Here is an 18247-nt window from a genome sequence, read left to right as displayed (position 1 = left end):
GGCCATCCAGTCCAACCCCCTGCCATGCAGGAAATAGCAATCAATGCATACCCGACAGATGGCCATCCAGCCTCTGCTTAAAGACCTCCAAAGAAGGAGACTCCACTACACTCCGAGATTCCACTATGATCCTGCATGGCAGAGGGTTGAATTGGATGGCCCTTGTGGTCTCTTCCAACTCTATGATTCTATTTTATACCCACACACACACACACAGTATATGCACACATACACACAGGGTGACCAGACTGCCTCCTATTCCACCTAAACATCCTTTCCACAGCCTCCTATTTCACCTCAATGTTAGCAAGAACTTCCTGACAGAAAGAGATGTTTGACATTGAGAGACGCTCCCTTGGAGAGTGGTGGACTCTCCTTCTTTGGAGGTCTTTAAACAGAGGCTGGATGGCCATCTGTAAGGAGTGCTTAGATTGTGTATTCCTGCATGGCAGAATGGAGTTGGACTGGATGGCAGTTGGGGTCTCTTCTAACTCTTCTATGATTCTAAGTCGAGGGTAAACTTAGGGGTATGTGATAAAGGATGTAAAGGATGAAGGAAAGGAAAATGATGCCAAATCGCACCACTATTTGCCCACCCAGCCATTCAAAAAGGCCAGAGGCAATGCCACAACGGAGACAGTAAGCGCTTCTTTTAGGTTCTCCCTGGATGGACTAAGATTTCGCTTTTCGCCACTCAACTCAGAGAAGGGAATGGTTCCTATTTTGATAAGAATTAAGGTATGGTATTTTTTGTGTTCACTTTTTTGACTAAAGTTTCTAGACTTATACATGAGTTTATACAATATATTCTTTTTGTTGTTGTGTGCCTTAAAGTCATTTCTGACTTATGGTGACTCTTAATGCAAACCTGTTGTGGGCGGTTTTCTCGGCCAGGTTTGTTCAGGGTCCTGTATGGCGCTTAAAATGGAGTCCTTGGCTTTTCTTGTACCCACATTATTCTCACACATTGTGAGATAGATTGAAGGAGAATGGCCCCACATGACCAAAGGAGCTTCCTGGTTCATGGTGCATAGTGTTGGATCTCCCAATATGTAGTCTAGCACATGAACCACTAAACCGTGCATAACCAGGAGAGGGCCTTTCCTAGCATGGTGCCCAGATTTCTGAAATATCTAGGTGCTTCATCATCCAGTGGCTTGTTGTTGTGGTTGTGTTACTCCTTAGAGGTAGATGAAAAGGCACTGAGCCACATTCTGCTGCAGGATGCCATCCTGGATGTGGTGGTGATGTCGATAGCTGGGGCTAATCTTTCCTCCTTGACTTCCTGCTGCATTACCTTTACACACAGGTGAGGCTGCCAACCATTCAGAAATAATATTTCATCCTGAAAGGCAGGGATGGACCACCTTAGTGGGTTCAGGTGACATAAATGATCCCTGTCTTGCGACTTGCTAGACATGGCATCCATCCATGTCAAAAAATGTGACATTCTCTCCCCAAATGGGAAGTGTCTGGCTGTTTGCTTTAAGTTTGAAAAACATACTTAGAATCATAGAATCGTAGAGTTGGAAGAAACCACAAGGGACATCCAGTCCAACCCCCTGCCATGCAGGAAATCCCAATCAAAGCATCCCCGACAGATGGCCATCCAGCCTCTGCTTAAAGACCTCCAATGAAGGAGACTTCACCAAAATCTCTGAGGGAGTTATTCCACTGTCGAACAGCCCTTACTGTCAGGAAGTTCCTCCTAATGTTGAGGCAGAATCTCTTTTCCTGGAGCTTGCATCCATTGCTCCGGGTCCTAGTCTCTGGAGCAGCAGAAAACAAGCTTACTCTCTCCTCAATATGATATCTCTTCAAATATTTAAATAGGGCTATCATATCACCTCTCAGCCTTCTCTTCTCCAGGCTAAACATACCCAGCTCCCTAAGTCGTTTCTCATAGGGCGTGGTTTCCAGACCCTTCACCATTTTAGTCCTCCTCCTTTAGACTAAAGGTTCTCCAGCTTGTCCACATCCTTCTTGAATTGTGGTGGCCAGATCTGGACACAATATTCCAGGTGGGGCCTGACCAAAGCATGGCATAGAGTGGCACATTGACGTCAGAGACAAAAGGCTATGAAACACTGGCTCTCTCCTATGGAGATAGGGTTGGGCAGGAAAGACGAGGCCATGGTGTTGCATAAAGTGATTTTATTCACAGCCCAACAAAGAAACAAATTGTTTCCTCAGTCAAATTGCTTTTGTCGTTTGTTTGTTTTTTAAAAAATTATATTAATAAACCCCTTGGAAATGCTTGAGGGCAAGGGAAAGCCCTTCTCCCAAACCCAGTTGCCCTTGCCATCATGTCTTCTTAGGTTGGGACTGTACAAAAAGGAATGGAGGGGGACACTGTGACCTTACCGTCTCCTCCAAAAAGATAGGCCTTCCCATCTCCATCTGTGTCTTGTTTGTGCACATTCAGCTCCAAGGCCAAAACCCAAAAGCAGTTCCCCTCTCAAATATTTACCTGTAGCTAAGGCCCCCTCACTCCCTTCTGTCTGCCTTCCTTCCTATCTCTCCCCCCAAATCCCTCCTCCTTATAGCGTTAAAACACAAAGTCTTGCTTCTCTCATTGCTCCATATTCCCTTTTCCCAATGAAGGGATCCTTTGTCTGGCAATCTGCTGCTCCACGTGCCACTCTGCCCTCTGTTTGCACTTGTTGCCTCTGTGCCAAGCCTTCAACAGGCACTCCGTTTTGAGAGCCCCTGCGTGCATGTGTGTGCATGCATGCACATCATGAACTGTTGTGGGATTTCCCCCGAAATAATGGAAGAGGGGCTTGACAGATTTCAGGCTGCACAGACAGATTGCTGCTGCTCAACCTGAGAAACGGAGATCATCAAATCCACGTCTCAGGACCTCACACTCGAAAAACACAATGAAACAAGGGAATGCCACTGAAAATGTGCCATCTTAAAGCTGAGTAACTAAACTTGGGAAGTATTCCACAGGAATGGACAGAAACAAGACCTACTGGGAGCTATTCTGAGGCAAGGTGATCAGATGTCCTAACAGCAAAGGAGGACAAGGCACCGTAAAATGGAAAACATTCAAGAAAAATGGAGAACATTCCCAAATAAAAGCTAAAAACGCTCATAGAAATATAAATGCATGCTTCTTAGGCAAGCTCAGAGTGGAGGACATTTTGGAATTCCCAAAAAGCTTCAGACAGAGAGTTTGCAAAAAGCTTGGGCAGGTAAAGGAAAGAGAGAGAGAGAGGTCACACATTCTCTCTGGAGAAAGAGCACATAATGCTCATATAATGGATTGACCAATCCTGATTAAAGAGGAAAATAAAATGAGAGCTTGTAAATCTGAGACAGGGAAATGCAAAAGTGAACCAGTTACTTATGATTGAAAGGAAATGGGAAGAAAGGAATAGACAGGGACAGAAAAAGGGACTTCTTCATGTTGATTTTGCATTGGCTGCACATGACCCTTTGATGAGAAGAGTATTGGTTGAGAACAGTGGAAATGGAGGAGATGTCCTGGAAAAGGAGAACATCTGGTCACTCTGTCCTGAGGATCAGCAGTAGATGGGAAACCATTTCCAACCCTCATGTGTTATACAACAGCAACAACAAGAAGCTCCCCCCCCCCCAAAAAAAAAAGCCAAACCCCTAGGCTACTGAAATCAAGGAAGCTTGGAGTAAAACAGGGCTAGATTTGTTCATAAAAGATATTTGGTGGTCTGGTACTGAAAACACATTCCTGAGCTGAGCACATCCTTAAAAGCAGTGGCTACATCTGACTTCTTAAGTTGCTTTGTTTTCACTTGGCTTTGGTGAGCGGACCTTGTGGTGTTGTAGCAGAAAGACAAACAGCTCTTGTAAGCCTAAAATCTGCTCACACCTGGCCTACACTGGGAAGCATAGGAACCTTCCAAGCAGATTTCAGCCCCAGTGTATATACGTCTGTTTAGAAATGGCAGCATCACATATTGTAGGGATAGTTCACTTGGGGACACTGGCGTGCTAGTTACTCTCTTTCATACTACACACTTGTAGCACTTAGATACCATTTTAACTCACTCTTCCGCCCCAAGGAATCCCGGGATTTGTAGTTTAGCAAGGACTTGAGAAATCTCAGTCAAAGAGCTCTAGCACCTCATACAGCTATGAATCCCAGGATTCTTTATGATGCAGCCACAGCAGTTGAAGCAACTTGGACACAGAAGGAGAAGGGGTGAAAGTAGGAGGAAGGACTATCAACAATCTAAGATTGGCAGACAACACCATACTGCTAGCAGAAAACATCACACAACTGGAATGGCTACTAAGAAAGATCAAGAAAGAAAGTGCAAAGGGAGACTCACTGCTCAACATAAAGAAAACAAAAATAATGACCACCGAAGATCTACACAAATTGAATTAAAACCATTAGGTTAGGGTTGGGCATAATTTTAATTTTGCTAGTTGTTTATGTCACAACTATTAAAATGTCATTCAGTGATATATTCAGTGAATTATGATTTATGGGTAACATTTGTAATGCATCTGAGGAAGCAGCCTGAAGCCTACGAAAGCTCATGCTGCCAATTTCTTTCAATTAGTCTCCAAGGTACTACAAGGTCTCCACATACTGATTCTACAGACTAACATGGCTATATCTTTGCATTAGTACAAAAAAGATTACTAAGGATTCTGTATGGTATGGTATAAGAGAAGCTCAATGCAGGGGTGACACCATGAGTTACTGCAGCGGGTGACACTAACCCTAGTGACACTACGAAGGGGAGAAACCATCTTAGGTGTCCCTTTCAGACATTCCTCCCTCCTTAGAAAAAGATGAAGCATCTGAAGCATGATGCACTTCATGGCCACTGGAGGACATGTGAGGACCACAGAGCTCTTCTTTATTGACTTTGCATTCCTCCCCCCCATACCTTTCCAAATGGGCTCAACACGTCTACGACCTTGGTCAGCTAACAGATTTGCCGCCATTACACCCACTCCAACACCCCGAGTTTCACAGTCTTCCTGGCTATGAGGGAAAACCAATTACATAACTCACAGGGGAACTCTTAACCATTGATAACTATTGTGAAGTCAAAGGCTTTCATGGTCAGTATCCATAGTTTTTTTGTGGGTTTTTCAGACTATGTGGCCATGTTTGTTCCTATTTCAACAGCATCTGTGGCTGGCATCTTCTCTGAAGATGCTAGCCACAGATGCTGGTGAAATGTCAGGAGTAAACTCTTCTTGAACATGGCCACATAGCCCGAAAACCCACAAAAACTATTGATAACCATTGATAACTAGGGATGGGAGCAGAATAGGAGGGGGAATGTCCAATAAACTTACCCATGCAGCTGAAACCATGCCTGACAACTCTCTATTATGATCAAATCCAGTGGCGTCCTCACCCCTGGTGTCACCTGGTGTGTGTAGTGGGGCAGGTGGAGCATGCTGGGCCCTTTGCTTTGCTCCAGCAGTGGAGGTCTCCTCATGAGGAGGCCTTTATCACTGCCACAGCCTCAGAGGAGCACAGCAAGAGGAAGCCCAAGGTGTCAGCCCTGTTCTGGGGTGTCTCCCAGTGTGGACTGCACATCCTGCACCTTCAATGATGCCACTGGTCAGATCCACCACCACACTCTCAAGCCACCTCTGCAGCACAAAAGGGAACCATATCCCAGTAGGGGTGGATCAATTCATTCTTTCTGACTGACTCAAAGGTGCTTGTGCAATCTACCAACTCCTCATCACAGGTGAACTTGGCAATGTAATCCATATCTATTAAGCTGAGGCTGACCATACCACCGATTGAGTGTACCACATTAGGGTGGTACTGGCAATACAAATCAAGGTCTCTTGACCCACAAACCAGGGAAATTTTTCTCAGAAACCGATCCTGCAGGCTAAAGGCGCTGGAGCAGAAAAAGCCCTCTCCTGATTCAACCTGAGGCAGGATGGAAGGTGAGACTGGCTCTCCTTCTTAGGTAGGTAAGGATAACTTAGGGCCTGAACAGACAGGCCAGAATAAAGCTGCTTCGGGTCACTTTGGAGGTATGCTGTTTAAATGACACACGCATCTTAAGAGGCCAGAAGCTGCGCTCTAATCCTTAGGACTGGAGCATGACTTTGGCGTGGCTTCTGGCCTCTTAGGATGCCTGCAGCATTTAAACAGCATACCTCCAAAGTGACCCGAAGTAGCTTTATTTTGGCCTGTCTGTTCAGGCCCTCATAGATCAGAAACCCAATGGGTGAAGCATGAGGGAGAAGCTAGACTCTGCATTAAGGTTTACCTCCCCACACTGCAGGACAATGTGCAAATCCCACAATACTTTTTAAAAAGTCAAACAAACATAAGCAGCACTTCCCACTATTTACTCGAGGATCACTGATACAACATGGACCTTTTGGGGTACACAAATATTGAAACATGCTGGTCTAAAGGCGTTAAACTTCACAAAGTGAAGGATTTGCCTTCTTTCTTTCTCTTATGCTTACGTTAATCATAAAGCACCATGCACGGTGTTAATATTAATTTTTTATCCACTTTGTCACTACTACAGATAGGGAACGGGAGCAGCAGCAACTCCAAATTAAAAGAAACAAGAGAAGGTAGGAACATACTGGGGGGGAAATACTACACTTGTCCCTCCATTTTTCCAGCGATGTAGGTGGAAATATCCTATAACGTGGGTTGATTCCATCTCTTGCTCCGAAATAGGCAGGAAAAACAGACTTGAAGGAGTCGCCACCGGAGGGAGCAACCCCCTCCATCCCTCAGTCTTTTTCCTGCCTCGCTCCGAGTAGGCTGTGTTTTTCCTCTTTCTTTAAGACTTTAATATTTCTTCTAATACTTCTTCTATTCTTCTTATATTCATGGTCTGTTCTCTCCTGCAAAAAACAGCAATGCTTTTCTTTAGTCTTTCTCTATCCCTTTGCCTCTCTAACGGCTGAAACAAAGCCAGGCAGGGAGAGACAGTTCAGAAGCTGCTGTGCTGTGAGGCAACAAGGCCCAACTCCAGCATTAAAGAAGAACAAGACAGCCCAGCCATGTCTGGCCGAAGGGGCTGAAGGGCCAGAGAGCCCAGGTGCGGCCAGAGGAGGGAGATCCCTCTGTCCTGGACCAGATGCGCTCCGCTGCAATCTCCAACCCCAGGAAGGCGTCTGTGCAGTGAGATGGACATCCCGAAAGGAATTGGCGCGGTGGAGGAGGGAATATTCCCTGTCCTTAACCAAAAGGCGCCACACCGCAGTCACCATCCCCAGAAGGGGTTTGGGTGGTGAGATGGACAACCTGAAAAGACCTTGGCGCGGCTGGAGGAGGAAGAACCACCTATCCTTGGCCAGATTGCGCCCACTGCAGACATCAAACCTGGCAAGAGGTTTGGGCAGTGAGAGAGAGACAGTAAAAGCAGACTTCAAGAGGTGAGTGATGATCCTACTTCTAATCCTAGGTTTGTAGGTTAAGATTTACCCCAGAAGTTTGTTACTGCCTTCCATTGCCAGTTTTCAAGGAGATTTCATTTACCTGAATAGTGTGATTAGAGAGTTTGTCTCTGGCTTACATTGCCAGTTTTAAAAGAGTTTCTGGCTTGCATTGCCAGTTTAAAACAGACCTCACCACAAAGATACAAATGGAGAGTTTGTCTCTGGCTTGCATTGCCAGTTTAAAAGAGACCTCAGTTGCACAGAAGTGCAAATGGAGAGTTTCCCTCCAAAACCAACTGCCACTTCCTCCTCCTCCTCCTCTCCTTCCTCCATGATCCACTGAAGGGATCAGAGAGGGTTAACAAAAGGATTTGCCAGGTACATTATCCCCTAGTTGGATTTTTCAGTCACTCCTTTGGATAAATTTGCCTAAACAATTTATTTATTGTGCTCCCCTTGTTAAAAGAAGAGGCAAAGCTACAACTTAAGGTGTGGCAGCCATTTTGTTTAAGGACACCAAGTCAAGTCAAAAGAAGAAAGGCCTGCTGCTTCTGCTCCAGTCTGCCTCTCTTAAAACAAAATATTAACTGGAGTTCATTCCTCACAAGAGGAATCTGATCTTATATATATATATATATATATATATGTATATATTTATGTATATATCAAATACAAATAAAAGTGAGGGCCCTTCAGTAGCTCCTGAAAGCTCCTGAAATCTCTTAGACTTTTTGGGTCTGATGATCTTTTATTATTGCTATATTTGTTTTTATGTTATTATTGTATAAGACAATTAGTATATTACAATTTAATGACACCTTGGTGCAATTAAAGCTAGAAGATCCTGATCTTTCTCAAGGGAAGAATGTTCTCCCTGTCCAAACCTGGGCCTTCAACACCAAATACTCCATTTTCATACAGATTTTATGAAGGTCATAAGGCCTCCATAAGATTGTTATTGTGAGACCAGATCCAATAGCTCTGTGTGTGTGTATAGTTACAGCTCACCTCGTTATGAGAATCAGCAGATCCCACTTGTGATTGCCATAGTTTATGCTCAATGAAAGTTGTTTCTCCTGTTTTCATTTTTTCTAGAGCTATGTGTGGTCTACAGCGCTTGTTAAAAACAAACAAACAAACAAAAAACACTTGAGATCAAAATAAAGTTCTGCCAGAACATTAAAAAATGGTTTAGGATAGTGGCTATTTCAGGAGACACTAGCCTAAATGGGATTTGATACAATCCAAGACCACAACTGGTTTAGTTCCATTACAACAACAGATTTGATAAAAATATTGACACATAGATGTCCATTACAAACAAAATCTGACATTTCTACCTCTTACTGGGGACAAATTGTTTAGAATAAAGTCTCTTGGCAGAGTCTAAGGACAACAAAAAGACCTTACCATCTTTTATTTAAAAAAAAAAAAAAGGTTCTTTCCTGTAATACATTCCTCAAATGAAGAATGAAAATAAGGCCCTGACTTTCCTATATTGTCTAAATATGATAATGGAGAGCCTTTAGAGATCAAGATCGCTCCATCTTTGTGACTGAGCATTTTGCAGTGTTGCTACACAATGGTTAAGATTTTTAATTAACATTTTCGAGGCCACCCCTTTACTCCAATTAGTCTACAAGAAACGGTCTTGATTTGCCACAAGGCAAAGGTGACTTTTCTTAGACCAGGGCCTTCAATCCTAGAGACATAATCAGAGCTGTCTTCACAAAGGTATCAGGTAAGAGTGGGATAAACCTGCCACATTACACCTAAGTTCTGTGTCTGTTAATAAGCCTTATCATTTACCTTGACAGGTAATGGCAAAACTACAATTCTAACCAATGGATAACTCATTATAAGTCCTGGGTTTCTCCCATTTATACTCAGGCTTTACGAGACACACATTCCCTCTCTCTTTCACACACATACATATACAATATACATGTATATATACATACCCTAATGAAATGACAGATAAACGATCATAAACAGCATCCTCCTTGGCAATTAGGGCTGCTTCAACTATGTCATTTTCTCAAGGGCTGACCTTATGTGGGCTAAAGATTTTATGAGATCCGTCATAATCAGGTGAACATAAAATTATATCAAGACAACCTACAAAATACTCAAAATGGCTGCTTTCTCAGCTTATGCCAGGCCAGATGTAATACAATTTGACAAAAGGCCACAGGCAGCCTCTATATTGGCCAAGAGGCAGATTTTAAATAAAATCAAACAAATAAACAAAACCGCGGGCATGTGGATGCCTGTTCTAAACAAAATTTGATAATTGATTGGTGAGATACTCTTTCAACAATCACTGGATCCAATATTGATAAAAAATTAATGATAAGGGAAAATCATTTGCTTTTTCACATAATAATAAAAAATGAAGTCCCTTCATCAGGGACAATCCTCCTTTTCCCCCCCCATAGATACTTATTTTACAAGAGACAATAGGTTTGGCAGACAGTGGTCTGAGCTTAGTTATCAACCTTACCATCAGTCCCAGGCGCTGCTTCACCTGAACCTACAACAACAATGTTCAGTGACAATTCTTGTCAAACAATGACACAAATAGCCTCAGTCCTGGCTGACTGGTGCTAAAGGGTAAGAGGAAGACTGCAGTCTTTCTTTCATCTTTCATGACAAATTCAGCCAGACCTATGGGTCCTCCCAACTCTAAAAATTTGCTCACATATACATATACCATTCTCATCACCATTTCATTGCTTCCTCAAGATACAGGAAAGCAAAGATTCATTGGCTGATACCAAAAGCCACAAGACATCTGATCAATATTGGGACAATTAAAAAACTATAAACACAAAAGAGGCTTGTTCCAATCTTCTTTAATTCTACATTTAAAACAATCAAAAACAAAATTTAGAGTGTGGTGCTAGACCTAAAATGGGTCAATTGGTTTATTAAAAACAAACAAACAAACAAAAAAACAGGTTCAGACTGGAGATTCTCCAGAAAACCCTGGAGGCACTTCAGCTCCATGATTTTGTGTGTCCCTGTTCTTAGTTGTAGTTGTTTCTGCATCCCAATCCACCTACCTCATCACAATTATCTACACACTGCTTACCAGGGAAAGCTTTTTCCATACAAGGCTCTACCATTCAGTCTGTTGTTTTCTTCAGTGACACTCACTACACTGATAGGGACACATTGAAACAGTGAGATCTTCATGTATACCCATAACTTCACAATGGCCTGATCAGAACTATTTCTCTTCCATAAGATGTAACAGATGTCTAGCTGTGTTTTCCTTCCTATCCAGAAATGGTTTTCTGCTAACTCATGAAAACAACAACCTAGTTCCATTTCAGAAGCTACAACACTTTGGAGTGGTTGTAGACGCATTGCTGACCAGGCTCTACCTGACCAAACAAAGGGTAAGATCCATGAAGAACACCTTCAAGCAGGTAGGTTGTTCTCAGTTATCTGACCTAGTGATACTGGCGCACCTACAGTGCCTGATCTATTTCAATTAATAGTTTGTCATTGGTTCCTCTAGCTATTTCAAAAATAGATATCACACAAATCTATGAGAGATTTAAGATGGATGAGAAGACACATGGGTTTGAATTAGATATCAAAAAAACAGAACTGAGTAAAATCTTGTACCTGGATAATGTCAAACTAATTGGGAAAATCTATGTTGTATTGTTATCTCTGTAAATGGAGGTAGAAACGGTTAAAGATCCAATGATAAAGTGGGCCACATGTGTTGGCCATCCAATTATGTTAAATCAGTGGGAAAAGGTTTGGAAAGATATAAAAAAAATAACTCTCTCTCAAAGTATCAGGGGAAATTTTTATAAAATGATGTATTTTTGGTATCTTTCACCCTACAAAATGGCCAAAATCTATAAAACCAGGAAGGACAATTGTTGGAAGTGTAAAAAGAAAAAGGGAACTTTTTTCTACTCATGGTGGGAATGTGGCAAAGCAAAACCATTCTGGACGAAGATTAATAATCTAATTAACTGTATAATGGGAACAAACCTGACGCTGAAGCCGGAATTGTACTTATTGGGAATGATAGATGAAGGGATTAACAAAGAAGATGAGAAAGCAATTTTTATATGATTTCTTTAGCAAGAATCTGTTATGCTCAGAGGTGGAAAGGTGAAATAACCCCAACTAGTGATGATTGGCTACTGAAAATATATGAAGGAATGGGTATGGACATCTTGACCCAAAACTTAAATAATGTGTATAGAGAGAAACAGTTAGAACACTGGAAAAAGGTTATAACTTTCTTTGAAAAGGAATGGGGTAAGGAGGCAACTATAGTGCTAATTTAAACTTCTGCAACTCGAAAGGAATATTTTCTGTCAAGCTTTTCTACGGCAGGGGTAAGAAGAAAAGTAGATGATTACATTACACTTTTTTTCTTTCTTTTTTATTCTTCCTCTTTTTTGAAAATGATATATAGAACAGGGTATTGGAAAAAAGATAGCCAAGTGTGAACAACAAGATTCTGTCTGGTAGTTAGGAAGTCAACTAGTCTGTTAGGTTTGATGTTGTCTGTAATAGGTGAGAAAGGGCAGCGGTTTGGGGTAGAGGGGAGGGGCTATTGGAGGGGGATGTCTGGGGGTGGCTGTATCTGTTGTATTTGTCAAAATGTAAATATGTTGTTTTGTGTTTTTTATGTCTTGTGTACCTGTTTGTATTTTAACCTAATAAAATTAAAATTTATTTTAAAAAAATAGATGTCACAGATAAATCACTTGTTCTGACATATACCAAATAAGTTCAGATCCCTTTGAACAGTGGTTGTTGCTACCAATTGAGAAGGATTGTCTGATTTGGCCCCTGATGGGGTTCCAAATAATGGTGAATGCCAGCTTAGGGCGATGCTCATCATTTTGTTACTCTCAATAAGCAAAATGAATAAATAAAAATACGACCAACAATCTCTACTGCACAATATAAATTGGCTTCAATTAAAACCAATAGTGTTTGTTTTCAACCACAACTACTAACAGCTCAATTCTGATTCAAACTGACAAGTTAACATTAAGGGTTCATGTACACCAAATGACTGACCCAATCCAGGTCACTGATGACAAAACCAACATTTCTAATAACTTGATTCAAGAAATGATTGCAACATCTTTTTGTCACAATCAAAACAAGGCATTGATAAAATTGTGGCTTGTCTTGGATGCATTTTAACATGCTACAATAAAATTGAGATATCTCTGTTGTGATCAGTTGTTGATCACTCCATTTACAGTGCAGCTACTTCCTCTGCAGTACCAACAATCACATCTATCTAAGATAAATGTAGGACATGACATGGCCTTCATCTTCCACATTTACATGCCACCTCTGTTGAGTTGCCTTGAATCAAGAAGAGGCTTCCTTTGGAAGACACATCTGGTGGTTCTCACATAAGTGATATGCCTCAGTTCACCCACCCATTGGTTTGGGGAGCTTTGGTAAGTCCCATGTTATAGGATGTTTCCACCTTCATCGCTGGAAAAAGGAACATTGGTTCTTACCTGTGAGATGTTCGTTTTCAGCGATGTAGGTGGAAATATCCTCCCCGCCCAGAACTGAGGAGGCTGTTTCCCTTGGCTTTGCAAGGGTTGTTGTTAGTTACTATTTTTAGTTTGACTTTATGATAGTTTCTATTGATTATACTTAGATTTGCATTAAATGCTCTCTGAGTTTGTTTTCTATCCTCGGCTGTAATATTGACTGAGGGATGGAGGGGACTGCTCCTTCTGGTGGCGACTCCTTCAAGTCTGTTTTTCCTGCCTATTTCGGAGCAAGAGATGAAATCAACCCACGTTATAGGATATTTCCACCTACATCCCTGAAAACGAACATCTCACAGGTAAGAACCAGTGTTCCTTTTTAAAACGGATCAGAAATGGGGAGGATAGTTTTAATACAAGCCTTATTCTTCTTTTTCACAAACATTGGGCTTTGGCTTCTAAGAGAAGGCTAGTCCCCCAAACAAGGCCAAAAGTAGCTCCTTTGGGAGGTTTTAAAAGTCTCCCCAGTTTATTTATTAATAGATTTTCATGCAAGAAGGAAGGAGACAGACCAGAATAACTCATATTACCAAGAATGAAACAAACAAACATACAAACAAACAACAACAACAAAAATAAAGATTAGACTGAAAAGCAAGCTGCATATATCTTAAAAAAACAAAACCATTTGTAACAGGATGAAAAATCGAGTTGGGTGCTTCTATCCTTTTACAACAGACCTAGGCTTTATCTGCATTATAGAAATAATCCGGATGGAAACCGCTTTAACTCTCCTGGTTCCATCCTATGGAATCCTGGGATTTGTAGTTTGTTGTGGCATGAGAGCTCTCTAGCAGAGAAAGCTAAGTGTCCAAAGGTAAAATCCCAGGATTACATAGCACTGAGGGTTAAAGCAGTGTCAAAGTGCCTTATTTCTACAGTGCGGATGCAGCCTTCTTGGGAAAGGGGCTGATGCTGGGGAAAAGAGGAGGAATGCAGAAGGAAAGGAGGACAGACGGACGGACGGAGGGCCACCTGCAGCTGGACTGGCCTCCCTGAGCGGTCAAGACCTGAGCTGGGTTGTGGACGATGGACACTCTTAATATCAATATTAATATCTTTCACTATTGAACTGATCCTAAAGAAAGGTTTTCCTGATGGCACCCGATGGCTGTGAGAACACAAAAAGTCCCCAAACAGGACTTCCAAACCTTAACAACACCTAAATATTTTCCTGATGCTATTGAGAGGAACCTGATCCGCTCTTTAATTATTTTTTTTTAATCTTTATTAAAGTTTACCATACATATGTATAAAAAACATATATGACTACATAAAACATTCATAACAATACCAATATAATACAATACATACATTCAACATTGACCACCCTCTAAACAAACCCACCACTACAAATACCATAACAACATTACTACAAGAACATAATGACTTCCTCATACGGAGGGGTTGAGACATGCTTTAGCCCAGCAATTTTCCTTAATACAGAAAGAAAAAGATCAAATTCACCGCACTTGCGTAATCCATGATTATACTTAAATTAAAACTTTTACACATATTTTAAAGACATCTATAATCCTTCAATCCTCAATTTAATTTAAAAAAAAACTTTACCCCTTATGAATTTGTCTTGCGTTTATATCTCCCCGCATTTTGCTATATTTCTTCTAACAATCTTTATAACACAATATGAAATTATCCAATAAAATTACGGATTCTCTGATTTTATAAACGTGATCAAAGGATGCCAAATTAATTTCTACTTGTTCCAATTCAAGTTCATAACATAACAAGTGACTTTGTCCAATTCCATAAAATCTATAAGTTTCAAGATCCATTCATTCCAAGTAGGCTCTGCATCTCCTTTCCAATGGGATGCAAGTATCATTCTAGCCGCTGAAACCATATAAAAAAATAATTTTCCGTGCTTGTCTTCCAATTTATCATCTGAAATCATATTTAACAAAAAAAAATTTGGCTTCAAATTTAAAGTTCACTTTTACAATTTGTTGCATTTTATTATATATTTGTACCCAATATTTTTTGACATGCTTACAATACCACCACATATGCATAAAGGAGCCTGGTTCTTTCTCACACCTCCAACAGTTAGGACTCTGATTTTTATAAATCTTTGAAAGCTTCAAGGGAGTAAGATGCCATCTATTCTGCATCTTGTAATAATTCTCCTTTAGCGCTATGCAAGCAGTATATCTAATTCTGACAGCCCACGTTTTTTCCCATTGAGCTAATGGCAAAGGTTCACCCAAATCTTGAGCCCATTTAATCATGGATGGTTTCACAAGCTCTTCATGCATGACTATTTTCAACAAAAAGCTATAAAATTTAGAAATCTTCTTCTCATTTTCGCTCTTTAATTATTAAGAGCGGATCAGGTTCCTCTCAATAGCATCAGGAAAATATTTAGGTGTTGTTAAGGTTTGGAAGTCCTGTTTGGGGACTTTTTGTGTTCCCACAGCCATCGGGTGCCTTCAGGAAAACCTTTCTTTAGGATCAGAAATCTTGTTTGGGGTCCCTTCCGACTTTGGGGCCCTTTCATCCTCCATTTTGGGTTCCCTGAAGGCCTCAAACTGCCAACTGCCAGTGCCAAGCGCTGAGGCAGAGGTGGCCATTTTGTATCCTAATAGCCATTTTGTGCTGCTTGTGACTGTGGGGAATAATGTTCCAGAACCTTCTCTGAGGTGAACCGAGAGGCTCCTCTTTCTCTGCCTGAGGCTCCAGAGCGAGAAAGAGGCCAGGCTCCTTGGCCCAAAAGGAAGGCAGTGTGTACCTCTGTGCCTCTGGCCCTCCATTTTGGGGCGAAGGAAGGAAGGACGGAAGGAAGGAAGGGGCCTGTGGGGTCTGAGGAAAGGGAGGCAGGGACTCAGGGCCAGTAGGGGGGGCTGGGCTTTGGGGGCTGGGAGAGGTGGGGAAAGTGACCCTCCCTTTGGACCCTAGCTGGGGAGGGTCCCACCGGTCCTTGCCTCCCCCTTTGGGAAAGGAGACCCCCTCAGCCCCCTGGACTCACTCCTGCCACTCATTCCTAGGGCTGGGACTCAGAGGAGTTTCCTAGGCATTGTCACCTTCTGCCCTCCATGGCCATTGGTACTGACCTTTTCCCCATTGCCTTCCCTCCCTCAGCCCTGTGGACCTCCTCCTCCTTCGCACTCAGAGCAACCCTTTTCTACGGCTGAGGAGATGGCCTCTGACCCGGGGAAGCTCCGGCCATAAAGGACTGTAGGAGAGGCCTTTCTGGGGCTGCAGAAGTCAGTGTCTTTGTATTGAAGGTAGGTCTTTATTCCTGGAGCTGGAAGAGGACCTTTGCTTAAATGTTTCAGTTCAGGATTGTGTGTAAAGGTTGCAGCTGAGAGAGTGAGCCCATGTTTTGCAGGCATAAAGCTCCCAATTTCCCAGCAGACAGGGTCCTAACCTCCTGTATTCTGGGTTAAGCTCCTCCTATTCGCTCCTGTAGGCAGGGACAATAAACAAAAGACCGGCCCTTATATAAGGAGGAGCTTGCCCCCCTGGGCCCCAGTCTTGTTCCTGCCTACGCTCATAGCAGGATTTGTCTCTACAAGCCAGCGAAATTTTTCCTTTTCTTTGTTTATCTTGCTGCCTTGGAAGCATGAAGAATGTTAGAATCCTGATGTATTCTCTCAGATGTATTGTAACTGTGGATGCTGGGGGGATGGGTTGCGCTTTAGCTAGGCTTTAGAGATAGTGATATGTAGTGCTAGGCTGGACCAGGTGTGGGCTATCTGATGACCTTGAGGGTCTGGTTCGCAGAGGCTGGGAATGCAGTTTCGTTTCTGTGAGAAGAACAGCTCAGGCAAAAGGAATGGAGTATGGGAACTAGTGAAGGGAAGGAGGGGTCCTGTTGCACGGGCTTTTGCTAGGGGTGGAGTAGTTTGGCTCAGGGGGAATTTATGCATTGGTTTGGCTGGGAAGGGTCAGTCTCAGCTATGAAGCTGAGTGATGGAGAATTGTTGATTCTGGAACTATCAATAAAGTGCTGTTGATTCATCAATCAAACCGACTAGTTGTCCAGGATTCTGGTCTCGCACTCTGACAAAGAAAGACTTAATATGGCAAGGGCTTCCAGGATTGGAGAAAGGTCTTGGCTTTGCCAATGACTCTCCCTCTCCTCCAAAGCTGCCCCCTTTCATGGTGGGAGCACAGGAGATTTCTGCAAACAGCATTGCAGCACATGGGAGCTGTGGGAACAGATGGTGAGGGGTATCCCCTCCATGTCTCTATTTCTCCACATCACCTCTGCCCAGCCTGTTTAAGGCCAGGGATCAGTGAGGAAACTGGCCAGAAGTCATGGAAACTTCCCTTCTCAGCATCTCTGCTCAGCCCATTTAGGGCCAGAGTTCAGAGGACAGGCCAGCCAAAAGCCATGGCAAAGGATTTCTCTGCATCACCTCTGCCCAGCCTGAAACAGGGCCAAGGTCAGAGAGGCAAGCCAGCCAGAAGACACAGGAGAAGGGTAAGTACCAGGGCCCCTCTCTCTCTAGTCACCAAAGAACCTTTGCCAGATCTAATGCCCTCATTCAGGGCAGGCATTGCCATGAGGCCTCTGCCATGGCCATTACAGGCACTATGCCTAGCATAAGGTTTGGGACTCTGCCAGGAGGGCAGATGGGGGCATAAACCCTTGGTCTCCCCCTTCCTTCCCATCTCTGGCCCCAATGGCACCCAGGACCCCAACAGGTGTGGGGGATCCTTTTGCAGACTGGAAAACACATGGTGGTGTTGCCAGGGCTCCTGCACTTTCCTTTTGAATTCTTATAATGAGATGGTGTGTAAGGAGGCAGAAGACTCCTCCTCTATGTTATACAGCTGCATGGCTGTAAAGGAAGCTGGACATGGCCCAGCAGGAGCTGATGCTTCCAACTCTAAAATGGTCTTTTTTGGCTACCACAGAGCATCCCACAAAAAAGCACAAAATGGCTTCATGTCCTCCCCAGAGAGAGCATGGCCTCTGCCACCCACTTCTAAACAGAGGCTGGAGGGCCATCTATCGGGTATGCTTTGATTGAGGGTTCTTGCATGGCAGAATGGGGATGGACTGGATGGCCCTTGGGGTCTCTTCCAACCCAAGGATTCTTTGAGAGACCACATGGATACAAATCCACCTGTGTTCCCTCCCAAAAAATTACAACAAAAAGGGATAAACCACTTGTGGATATCATGGGTGGAGAGTTCCCTTCATCCCCAATTGTGTTTGGCTGCCCCAAACTGTGGCAGTCTTGAGAGAACAGCTTGAGCACTTGGCCTCTCCTTTCCATCAGAGATTATACTTTCTCAGGATACAGACATACCTTAGGTAAATGTGGAGCCAT

The 18247-nt window shown here is 42.9% G+C and overlaps 1 long non-coding RNA gene across 1 annotated transcript in view; it reads left to right on the top strand.

Annotated features, from left to right (window-relative positions):
• LOC149286396 (uncharacterized) overlaps positions 1–18247 on the top strand; it is a 32557-nt gene that overhangs the window by 2046 nt on the left and 12264 nt on the right. The window contains exon 2 of the long non-coding RNA XR_016277603.1: positions 16044–16189. This is a non-coding gene — a long non-coding RNA (uncharacterized LOC149286396). The remainder of the gene's footprint in view (positions 1–16043; positions 16190–18247) is intronic.

This window comes from Sceloporus occidentalis, unplaced genomic scaffold (genome assembly GCF_023333645.1).
Source record: "Sceloporus occidentalis isolate IW3139 unplaced genomic scaffold, rSceOcc1.0.p SCAF_69, whole genome shotgun sequence".
Taxonomy (NCBI): domain Eukaryota; kingdom Metazoa; phylum Chordata; class Lepidosauria; order Squamata; family Phrynosomatidae; genus Sceloporus; species Sceloporus occidentalis.
This window is presented reverse-complemented; position numbering and strand designations above follow the sequence as displayed.